We start from the raw sequence: 11,845 nt of genomic DNA on the forward strand, positions 1-11,845 counted from the left end.
CAGGTTACTTGGCTGGAGGTGATGCACTCACACAGCTGGAAATTGTTTGGGTGGGCACAGGTATGTGCTTACCAACATTTGGTGTTGCCTGAAGAAACCACAGCGCCATAGAAAGTGTTTGCTGAACCTCGTTATCTCACCATCACAGTCATGAAAACTGAGGCCAGTTAAGCTTCTACACCTTGGCATCCCTGCTAATGATGCATGTGGATAGGAATACATGTCCTAAACACTCCCTGTGCCCCCACGATGGGCTCAGCAGTGTTGGGAACAGCAGATCAAGGTCAGGGCTCCATGCAGCTCTTTGAAAGGAAGCATGGTGTCACCTGGACTGGTGCCAGGGCACCCTGAGGTCAAGCCCTGAAAGTTTAAGAGGTGTTCAAGAATAACATGTGGGTCTGATCCCCAAGCCATTGCAATCACTAGAGATATTTCATTAGTACCACTGGATTTCTGACAGGCAGTGTGGATCAGTCAGGCTTGGTGTGCCACTGGCCCTTGTTTTAGCTATTTCTAACAAAAGCGTTTCAGAGTGACGTAAGGTGTAATTTGGTGTTAAATGAATACTTAAATACTCCTGCCAGTCATTCTGCCACCCTGAACTAAGGGCCTCTGGTAACAGAATTCCAGAGCTGCACAAATTATATCTGGACTTCAGGAAATATTTTTTGTTCTGCTAGGGTTAAGCTGCCTAAATAGTCCTTGCTAGAGCAGCTCCGTGCTGCAGTGCTTGTATTCCATAGTAGTCATGTGCATTATGCTATACTGTATTCCTTTCAAAGCCACAAAGCCAAATCCCAGCCTCAGCTTCAAGCTACTGAACTACAAACAAGCGATGACTCAAAAAAAAAAAAAAATAGATAAGTGTTATATTTGAGATGTATGTGCCATTTATACAGGCAGAGTCAACTTTCACTACTTCCATCAATTTAAAAAACATGAATTTCTTTAGCAAGTTACAATACCATCCTTACACCTCTCTGTTAAAGGGATGGAAAGAAAGGGAACCCAAGTATTGCCATGGATAGAATCTAGGGCTGTGGTTTTAACAGGCTGTAAAATGCATAGAGGGGGATTTCTGAATGAGATTTGTTTCTTCTCTTGCTCCTGCCATTACAGGGTCATTCCCAGTGGCTGCCTCATGGCTGTCCTTTTTTTATGCACATTTATATATATTTATATAGAGAGTGGGTTGTGTTAGAAGGGGCCTTTAACGATCATCTAATCCAGTCCCAAAGATCATTGAGTGCAACCCATATACACACATGCACTCAAAAGACCTGCTTGCACACCTACATACTTACAGCATTGAGCTGTTAAATTGTGCTCAGAATGAAGAATTATTTCAGCTCTGCAGAGGGAGTAACACAAAGGTTGTGTGACGATGTATGGGCCCTGCCATTCTGGACAATGACCCCTCAGTGTATGAGCGAAATCTTTTTGATTTTAAAATCCGTCCCCAGTATATGAAAAGAGGTGTTCTTCTTCATTTGGCCATTTTCTCCACTTTTGACAGAGGATCAGTGGGAGAAAGTAGTGATGAGCATGCCCAAAGAGATTGCTTCAAGCATATTTGATTTTCTTTTCATGGGTGCAACACGATCCAACTCCTTTTAAGCAGCAAGGTCATTTAAGTGTGCCATGCCACAGGTTTGTCCTTTTCCCCCCATTCAGTCCCTTAAATCTTATTGTCAGCCATGTTCCCTTTGAGTAGCAGAGCAGCTGCTTGGGGTCTGCTTGTGTGGTTATAATCCCATTAAAAAGCCCTCCATTATGTTGCTAATATATTTATAAAGAAACTGGTCACCTGGGATTAACGGTTGATTCTTCTCCCTGGACATACTGTACTGACACGGAATTATTCCCGACCCCCTGGCTTGTTAGATACAACCAGTTGCGTTTGTCATGGTGCCAAATTGGCTGAAATAGATTAGCAATTAATGCAGAACATGCTTTCCTGTGTTTGTAAAGTCCTTGTAATCATCCCTGACAATCGTCTTCTCATCAGCTCTTTCCTGATAGCGCTGAGATGGCAGATATGCCGGGGCTTTGGGAGATTAATGCTCTTTCATGGGAAATATGAAAGGCATTAAAAGAACATCCTGACAGAGCAGGTGAGGAATCTGACAAAAAAAAAAAGAACCCTTAAAAGCCATTTCAGTAGATATTATTCTGTAGGTTTTTCTCAGCCGTTTCTAAACATGCAAAGCTAAAGAAGACAAAGTAACTCTTGGGGAGGATTTGCAAAATCTCCGGCTGGTCTGTGATTCACAGATGTGACTACAACCACAGGGACACTTCTGAGGTCCCTTGGACTGGTCAGAGTGGGGTACTGATCACAACAAAGCAGAGGTCACACAGATTCAGCCAAGGCTGCAAAAGCCACCTCGGATGGCTAAGTGTTCAGGCACTGCTCCTGAGGGGAGGTTTGCACTGCTCCTGTCTTTATTTGTCTGTCAGTATTTTGTTTGTCTGGCTGAGTTTACAGGTGGGGTCTTTCTCACTTTCAACATCACCTGAGGGCTCACCTGCAGTCTGCCTGTCCATGAGAGGAATCTCTGACCTGCTGCAAAGAACTTTCTTCTGAGTCCTTAGTGAAGCCCAGTTATCATCCCCAAACCTCTCTCTTAATCCAGTATGACCAGCTTCAGAGCAAGAGGTTTTCTACAGCTTCAGCCATCAATTCTCCATTTCAGTTGAACTCATATCTGTCTTTCCTTGCCTCAATTTCGTAAGTTCATTCTGCTTCCACTCTTGACTTCTCTCTGTATTTAAAGCATTTGTGTTGTAAAGTGTTTTCAAATACCAGATTGGGGCATTTCATTTTAATGGATGTTGTAGGATAAGCTCAACTTGCACTGAACTGGACAGGAGGCAGAATGACTTTCTGCAGAAGGCAAAACAATCACTTTGACATGGTCCTTCACCCTGGGCAGGTCACAGGGTTGCTGTGTGCTTCTCTTGCCCATGTACAAGAGAGGTAATACAGCAGCATTAGCATTGCCAAAAATACTGATATTAAATGTGCAGTTTTTGTGGTTATTGGGCAGATACTGTGATACATGTGTTTTACCAGTGCCTAGAACCATGTCATGGGCTCCTGACCTAACGAATACTGGGCTACCTACTGCTCTGAAGGGAATGGCTAACTCTGCTCTGGGAAGCAAAGCAACCCAGCCTAAGGAATGATCAGACTGGGATGGGATACCTCAGGTGGCCAAGAGCTGTGGCCGCAAAAGAGGCTCCACCCTAAGAGCACCTGAGCTGTGTAGATGCCATATGGAAAAAAAATAAATCCATCTCCTTTGAATCTCTGCCTTTGATTCCTGGTAACCATGATTTTCTCCATGCACATTCCTATGTTGTTCTTATAACTGGGCTGTGTCCTTTTGAATTGCCATGACTGAGCCAGGAGCAGAACATCACTTAAATACCTCTATTGTTATTTAAGCCCTGTTGTGATGTGGAAATTTGTGGTAAAAAAGTACTATTTGGAGGATTAAACTAAAAGCACTGTCTGTAACCGGAGCATTGAATTGTGAGGGTATGATCCATACAGGAGAAGAACAAAGCCTTCTGCAAAAACTAGTCATTCCAAAGTGCAGTCTAGCTGCTTTTAACCAAAATGTCTCACGAAAGGCTTGCCAGTGCCTTCAGTCTCTCTTTTCATTTCCTCTTAGGGGAAAGTTTCCTTGGAACTGCTCTGGTCTCCTTGCACTGCTCTACTGGCAGCAAAACCCTGGGAGCCAGCTTTGGGAGCCTCCTGCCAAAGGTGTCAGGAAAGAGCTGCTCATGGCAGCACAGCACAGCATGTAGGGCTTCAGTTATCTCCAGCTGTCAGGAAGTCCCCAGGATGTCTTGAGTCAGGGACACAGCTCTGAGTAGATTTGAGGAGTCAGGGACGCAGTTCTGAGTAGATTTGAGGCTGTTCTTAATTGCACTGGGAGGTCAAACCATCCCTGCTGGCCACCAGGACTTGAGGCTGCACAAAACTGTCTTTTACCCAAGCCAGACACTCTTCAGTCATGGGCTGAATGCAGCTTGGTGGAAGCAAGGGATCCAGCCCAAAGGTCTGTTCAAATGTTTCCATTTCATGTGGCTTGGTATTGTAACATTCTCCCGTGGTTCTAACAAGTTGTGCAAAACTGTGATGCCAAAGCAGCATTCTTCCTTTAAAGTTTCAAAATTAAGAAAAATGGTTGTGGTGTTGGAAACTTGGGAGAGATGTGCTGTGGTTATCTGCTGGTCCAAGAATAAAATTCCTATGGCTTTGCACAAAAGCACAGAGTAGTTGTCTATTAAAAAATAAAATAAAAAAAAATAATTCAAGTCAGGGTACCTTTTTTAGTGGCAGCTGGACAATGTTTAGAGGATTTCAGAGGCCACACATTTCCTCCTCATGTGCCTCTGCAATTCCAGTAAGTGCAAGAAGTGCAAGGCAGAATCCTTGCCAGGGGAACTGGACCAACCAGAGCAGCAGCATGGATGTAGCCTGGGGCCGGACTTTGAAAGGAAATACACCTTGGACATGGGAAGAGTTGGAATGCAGCTGTCCAGACTCGAGTGTCAACCACACAGGGCCTTTTGGGCCAGGGCAAATGAGATGATTACCTTTGCAGCCAGAGTATGTTGCAGCATCCTTGAGGGCACCCTAACTGCCTCGAAAGCCTGGACCTGGGCTGGTTATAGCCTTAGTCTGACAGGACATGTTCCAAAAGTGGTCATGTTTTGAGCAGGAAAGATTCAGTGGCTTCTAGTTGCTTCACCCAGAAAGAAGGGGACAGACTCTTGTCTTTGTGGGATAAAGGAGGTTACACATTAGCTACACATGAACGGGGCAATCCATTTATATAGGGGGAATCTAGGCTCTCTATGGGATTGATAAATGACTCTGACAATGAGCAAAAATAGTTGGGAAAAGCTTTTAAGTTTTGTTTAAATTTAACCATCAGAAATCAAAACATTAGAGGGTGTTTAGAGAAGTGCCTGAAGCTTGGAGACCCTGAAAAGAACCAGAAAGGGAATCAAAGAGTCTGGCAAAAATAAAAAAAAAAAAGAAATGGAGGAGGCAAGAGAGAGAGAGAGATTAAGATTAAACAAACTCTTCTGAATAAAGCTAATCAACGTGAGATCCCTCTCCATTGAGATCAACTGGATGAGTATTAAGGAGGGCCTCAAAATGTTACTGGGAGGAAGCCAAAGAAAGAGAAAATCTGTATGTTTTGGGTTGGCTAGAGAAGTCTCAGCCAGGCTGGATTGGGTGATGTAGCAGAGCCTGCTCTATATGAAGAGGTGAAGTGTTGCTGCATATAGAGGAAGGGAGAAATTATAAAGGCCCCAACCACCCATGGTAAAACTGAATAACAGAGTGGCCAAAGGGAAAGGATTTCCTGGCAAAGTCTGGAGTATTTATGAGGATCCAAGTAGGAGTTTGGAGTATTAATATTTATTGCACCGCTGTCAGTTGTCAGTGCTGAGAAATCTTCAGTTATGCCATGACAAGCTGTCTCTGTTCCACTGGCCGTAACTCAACCTGCTGTGTGGTTCCCCTGGTTCTCCACTCACACATGGTGCCTACTTAACTTGTTCAGTGGTGGCTGCTCAGCTTTAGTCCTGCAGCTGATTTGGGTGAAAAACGGATTTTGGCTGCTACAGAGCCTCTTGCTGAGCCAGAGTTTCTCCTTCCTCATCGCTCCTGCTAAGAGATTCCCAGAAGTGCCAAAGAAAATAGTGATAATGTTAGGAAACAGGCACTGTTTGGCTGTTGGGATATTTATTGCACTGGTTTTCTTTTTGTGTAAAATTATAACAAACGAACTTGAGTTTGTTTTGTTTAGCCTTTGTTTGTAATTTTGGTGTGATTCCTTCTGTTAGCCCTGCTAACACTGGCCACTGGAACCTTTGGGCAGGCACTGCTTCTTTCGTGTAGGGTCCTGAGCTAGATTTCCTTGACTCCCAGATCAAACCCTCAGGCTGAGCACTAAGGAATTCCTGCAAAGATTTGCATGTGCCTCATCTTACATGCTGGGCCCAGCTGTTGAGCCTGGTGATGGCAAGGAGCCCTCTTTCTCCCCTGCATGGGATTTTCAAGCAGCCAAACACTGCACAAGGGAAGAGCAGATTTGGCCGGGCTGGTTTTTCATGGAACGGGGAGCGAATGGTGCAGCAGCTCCACCCTCCACGGCCAGCACAGCCCAGCCAGTGAGGGGAGCTGGAAGTTGTCTGCTCAGAAACCAGCACTATCATCTCACAAAGGACTTTGCCCTCTTCGTCTTCTCCTTGCTTGTGCCTTGCAGATACACAGCACCCTCCTCATGGGCTTGGCCATGGAGTGCCTGTTCCACCCGCTCTCGGTGTTCCCGTTGGATCGGGAAGGGCTCCTCGTGGTGTGCGATGTTAAAGATGAGTGTCAGTCTTGACAGGTGTGTTACACATTGCAGGTCTCCTCTGTGTTATATTCCACAAGCACAATTTATCTTGGAGAACTGAAGGGTTGGCGGCACCAAGAAGACATCAGATAATCTGAAATGTATCTACCTTTATGAGAAGACCTTTGTAGAATATTGTAGAGGAAAGAACTCCAAAAGTGATTCCTCATTTCTCATCTAATGAATGGCTTTAATTAACCTGAACAGTTACGCTCTGGAGCTGTGCACACTTCAGGGAGCAGCTCGATGGCACCCTTCCTGCTGCTGGGAGAGTAGGAGTATGACAGTTCAGTTATTGCTGTGCATTGTTAATATGGTTGATCTTGGTCCTGCTCCAAGAGAACCACTAAGCAATCATGGAAAATGAAGGGTAACACATTTTTAGAAGGATTCTGGATAATTTTGGCTATAAAACAGGCTGCATAATCTTGGCAAAAAGTGGATGAATTCATTATCTGCAAATAGTGGAAAATATTATAAATGGCAGTAAATGAAATAAATGGGTGTTTCCACTGTAATATGCTATTCTCTGAGCCACCCAGAAAGAATACAGCTTGGTTTACTGGGTGGGTAGTTCTAGATGAAGTGAAGGATCATGTTCATATGCTCAAATACTTGTTTGGGACTGAGATATTTTATGCCTTTGTTGCAGAGGGAAATCCATACATTTTACATTTAAGAGGTTGTATTTTATGGCCACAGATGGATGTTGGAGTGAAGCTAAAGCTCTATATGTGCTGTATATCTGTTTGCATTCCTCACCTAACCTCAGTTTTATTTGCTCTGCTACACCTTAAGGGTTTGGAGAACTTGGTGACTCACCCTAACGGAAAGTCACCGACCCACCTTATGTGAAGAAATTGATCTTCTGTATATTTTGGATTTGTTTATGGGCCAACACTCCTGCTGTGAACACATGGAATAAAGTCTTGGCAATTTTTAGTAGAAAAAAAAAATGTTGTCCATTAATGAACAGGACCTGGCTGGATGCTCTTCATTCCCACTTCTTTGGTCTCCTTCTAGAGAGTCCCTTCATAACAAAGTGCCTAAGCCCATGAGTATCTCTGAGCACATGAATAGTCCCAACATCCAAAGGTTACTCATATCTGAGAGCATTTTGCTGGATAAGAAGCTCATTTAGGCCACATGGACTTTCCTGTTGGCAATAATGGTGATGGCAGCGGCCTCCCAGGGAGGCAGCAGCCCTGGGATGGAAGCCCTAGGCTGTGTTTGGGGAAGGCAATCCCAGCTCCCACTCTGTGTCATTCTCTTCAGCAAGGTCGAGGTCTGACTGCTCACCTCAGCGTGCCACTGGGTGACTGCTGGTTTTGCTGGGAGCCAGCACCAAGGATGAATTGGTTGACTGTGCCATATTTTTGTTATTAACAACTCAAGCCTTCATCAAACAGCCCCGTTGGCTTTGTCCTCTTGCCTTGCAGTGAGGCACAAAAACAAAGGTGCCAGGTTCTGTTGATTATAGGGTTGTTTTGTTATACTATTTGTAGGTTGTTATTTTTACTTCTTAATCAGATGGTTACTGTTCTAGATGATACTTCTGCTTCCTTCTGTATTGCTTAAATAAGAGTTGCCTCCATAGTGCCTGTATTATATGCCTGTTAAGGAAGGTGTTTCCTCATATACTTGGATAAGATCATGGGTATGGCCACAGCAGATAAGCTGCCCCTTTTCCCAGGAGCAAATACTATTACAATTTACTGTTTTGCAAAGAAAAAAAATGCACACAGAAGCAAATAACTGTCTGCACCCATGTTCACATCTGGCTTTTTATAGACATGCATATACTTTATGTATGCATATGTATTTATATATATATTATAAGTTTGTGCACATGTATATTTGAGTGTGTTTATCTAGTTGATTTTAACTAGGTGAGCTTAAGAAGCTCTCACTGGCCTCAGAGGTATTACTGACTCTACTGGTATTTTTAGTTTAGGGATGGATTGAATGTACGGCCACTGCTTGTATACATTTATTTAGTGTGCTGTGCATGACCAGATCTCTGTTCTCATGCCATGTCTGCTTTTGCAACCTTGCTCCTGCATTTATAAACAGCTGCGCTCATAATCCTGGGAGTACAAATAATTGCGACTAAAGAGGTGAACGTTTATAGCTGGCCTTTTCAAAGGAGTCTAAGGGAGTTAAGTACCCAAATCTCACTGCATTTGGTTACCTAATTCCTGTGGCCTCTTTGAAAATTCCAGCCTTAATTAACTAATTCAATCAACTATCTGTGAAGCAGCGGAGACGTAACACACTAAATCCAGGCAGTTTTGGTTGCACAGGAGCTACCTGAAAACTTTTCAACTGAAACTTTAAAGGCTTCATTATTGGCTGACGTTATCCAGTGATTCCAGTGAATCAAACCGCAGTGTGTAACAAGCATTGCTATCCATCCTCATGTTTAGTGTGGCTCTCAGGGTCGTTGAGTTGACTACTTTATGTGTTTAGACTTGCTAACAAGGGTGGATGGTAAAAACTTCACAGGCTTTCTTTAGGCATCATCTCCACCTTTAGATGCTCCTGGGAATTCCTTACTGAGGCTGCAGGAGGGATAGCTCCTGTGAATGTTCCCACAGTGTTGGACAAACACTGAGCCACATCAGTGCCACTTTCAGTCTGTGCCTTGGTGGCACCTTAATCCATCTGTGTTTGAGGAGGTTGGTGTTCAGGGAAAAAAACAAACAGCAAAGAAACAACATGGAATGAAAAGCTTCTGAGTCTTCACATTACCCTGCCCAATATTTATTTCTATTCCATAATAGCTTTGCCTTCTTGCATTTTTTTTTTAAATCCATGTTCCAAAAATCTTTGATGTGGGTGTTTTTTTTTATTTTCTTCTTTGAAAGCCTATTCAGCTAAGTATGGAAAGCCACAGTTTTAACAGTTCCCCTGTTTGTTCAGAAATAGTATCGTTCATAGTTGGCATCAGAAGGAAGACTATACTGAAGTCCAAATTTACTCCTATTAAATTAAACCTAATTGAAAAAAGGCAAAGACATTCATTAACTAGTTAAACAAACGGTATTAAATTTACTTTTTTATTTAAAAGAAGAAAGAAAACAGTTTTAACTGAAGCAATGTAAGTGGAAGAGCAGCTATTAAAACGTGATGGAAGAAGTATGCGGTGTTGAAAACTTAAGAAGAAACAACAGACATGTATAACAGTAAAAGAAATGTACCTTCTTGGCCATTTCTTTTCTCTGTTATTGTGTCAGATGTTTCTGATTTGAATAAGAGCTTTCCTTCATGTCCCTGAGCTTCTCCTTCCATTTGACTTTACACTGAAGTCATAAACCTGTTGTCATGGGAACCACTGTGACATCACAGATGTAGCATTAACTTCACCACAGGGCAAAATAAATGAGTGTGATGGCCTGTGAGGAGAGAGAACCTTTGTTTGAACCAAAAGCCAAGCTTATCCGAGTCTTGGCCCGGAGCCCGGTACCCCAAGAGGCTTCAGTGGGATCCCAGCCCTGTGCTGGAGGCACAGAACAAACACCGCCTTGTAGCCAGAGACCCTCTCTTGGAGCTGGTGGTCTCTGCAGACAGGACATGACACAGAAGAAAGGAAGCATTATCAGCTGGGCTTCAAGATTGGAAAACTAAGGAAAGGAGAGAGTAAGCAACTTTACCCCAGGTCACAGAGAAGATTTGAGACAGAGCCCAGAACTGCACTCAGATAACTCAGCAGGAGCTGCTGGAGATGCCGAAATGCGGGAGTCAGAGCCTGTTTTTACATATCAGTTCCTGGAAGTCTTTCCCAAGCTCTCTTCAAAACTGAGAAAATATGCAAAAGGCAATAGAGCTTGGGACAAGTTGAAACACTGCTGCAAGCCTTCTAAACAGTTCAAAATGTCTTTCCCCTCTAGGAAAGTTTGTTTTAGGAATCTTCACCACCACATTGAAGTCTTCCATGGCAGTGTTCCCATGTTCATCCATGGGCCCAGGATTCCACCCGTGGCTTTTGAAGAGCAGCAACCAACACCTTGAGCTGCATTCAAGTGTAAAGAAGGAGCAGGTCTTTTACAGACCATAAACACAACAGCTCTTATGGCCAACCTGACTAATTAAATGGTCTCAGCAATTCCTACATTTTGCTAATGACCTTAAGAAGTTTGTCTGAATCTTTGATTGCTGCTGCTGTCAGGGGGTGACACTGATCCCTCACGGGTTATGGGTGGCACAGGTGGCCTGTTTCTGAGGATGGGTACAAGCAGTGGATTACTCCACTTGCTCCATACTTGCAGGGGGAAATTACCATTTGGATACTGGCCCACCAACCTGGGCACCTTCTGTTTTGTGGCTGGCTGAGCTATCAGGTCAGATGCTCCATTAGTCAGTGTAAGGGCAGTGACCCCATTAGACAAGATGTTTTTGCCCACCCTCTTCCCCCCACAGACACACAAAGGCTCCAGCTTTACAGGAGTTGAGTGGGAAGGTGCCACACCACACCCATGGAATTGAACTCCTGTGGACTTTAATGAGGAGCTGTGTGGCTGAATCCCACGCAGCTCTCAAACTGGAGGGGTTAAATGCATTTTGCTTTTGCCTGTTAGTCTGTGGTTGAGAAAAAAAATATCCCATGTGTTTTAAATTGTTTTAACTGATAAGTCTGGCCAGCAATTGAGAGTAAATCACAGTATCAGTGCACACCCACAGCCTGCATTGATGTATGTCTACATTTTAAAGTGACTTAAATGAGTCATGGGAGCAGAGTTTTAATTAGAAGGATTGAAAGTGTCAGAATTTCCTTAAATCTTTTACAAAAAAAGACCTACCCCTCCACTACACTTTTGTGGGTAATAAACAACTGTGATTTGTGTGATAGAATTTCAGGGAGAGTTTAGCTTCTGGAGTGTAATTTTTGACTTTGAATGCTGAATTTTTATTAAGATACGCAAAATGTAAAGCTGGTACTTTTATCCCAGTAATTGTTTTATCATCTAAAGTTATCAATCTCTGTGACTGCAATAGCCCTTATATGAGAAGAGGCTTGTGCAACACATGACAGAAAAATAAAGGCATGTCAAAAAACACAATCAGAATATCACAGCACTTGAGGCCAAACCACATATTCATTAATCTAGCAAAAGTCTTTATGAAGGTGTGTAAGCAGTGAATTGGTGAAAGCTGAAGAGTCATGTTAATTCTTGATTAAATGAAATGGTGGCTGGAATAAAATCTATTGTTTAAAGTCTAAATTCTCAGTGGAGCCACCTTGTCAATGTATGATAGCCTGATGAAGTGTCAAACTGAAAGGTATCAAAGAGTGAAAGGTATCAAACACAAAGGCAAATAAATAAAATACAGACATGGTGTTATTATACAATCCATAGAAAGAGGAAAGAAATTTACATGTGCAAACCTGAATTTGAGTTGAGTGGTATCCACAATTC

The sequence above is a fragment of the Corapipo altera genome, unplaced genomic scaffold (genome assembly GCF_003945725.1).
Source record: "Corapipo altera isolate COAL_440 unplaced genomic scaffold, ASM394572v1 70, whole genome shotgun sequence".
NCBI lineage: Eukaryota > Metazoa > Chordata > Aves > Passeriformes > Pipridae > Corapipo > Corapipo altera.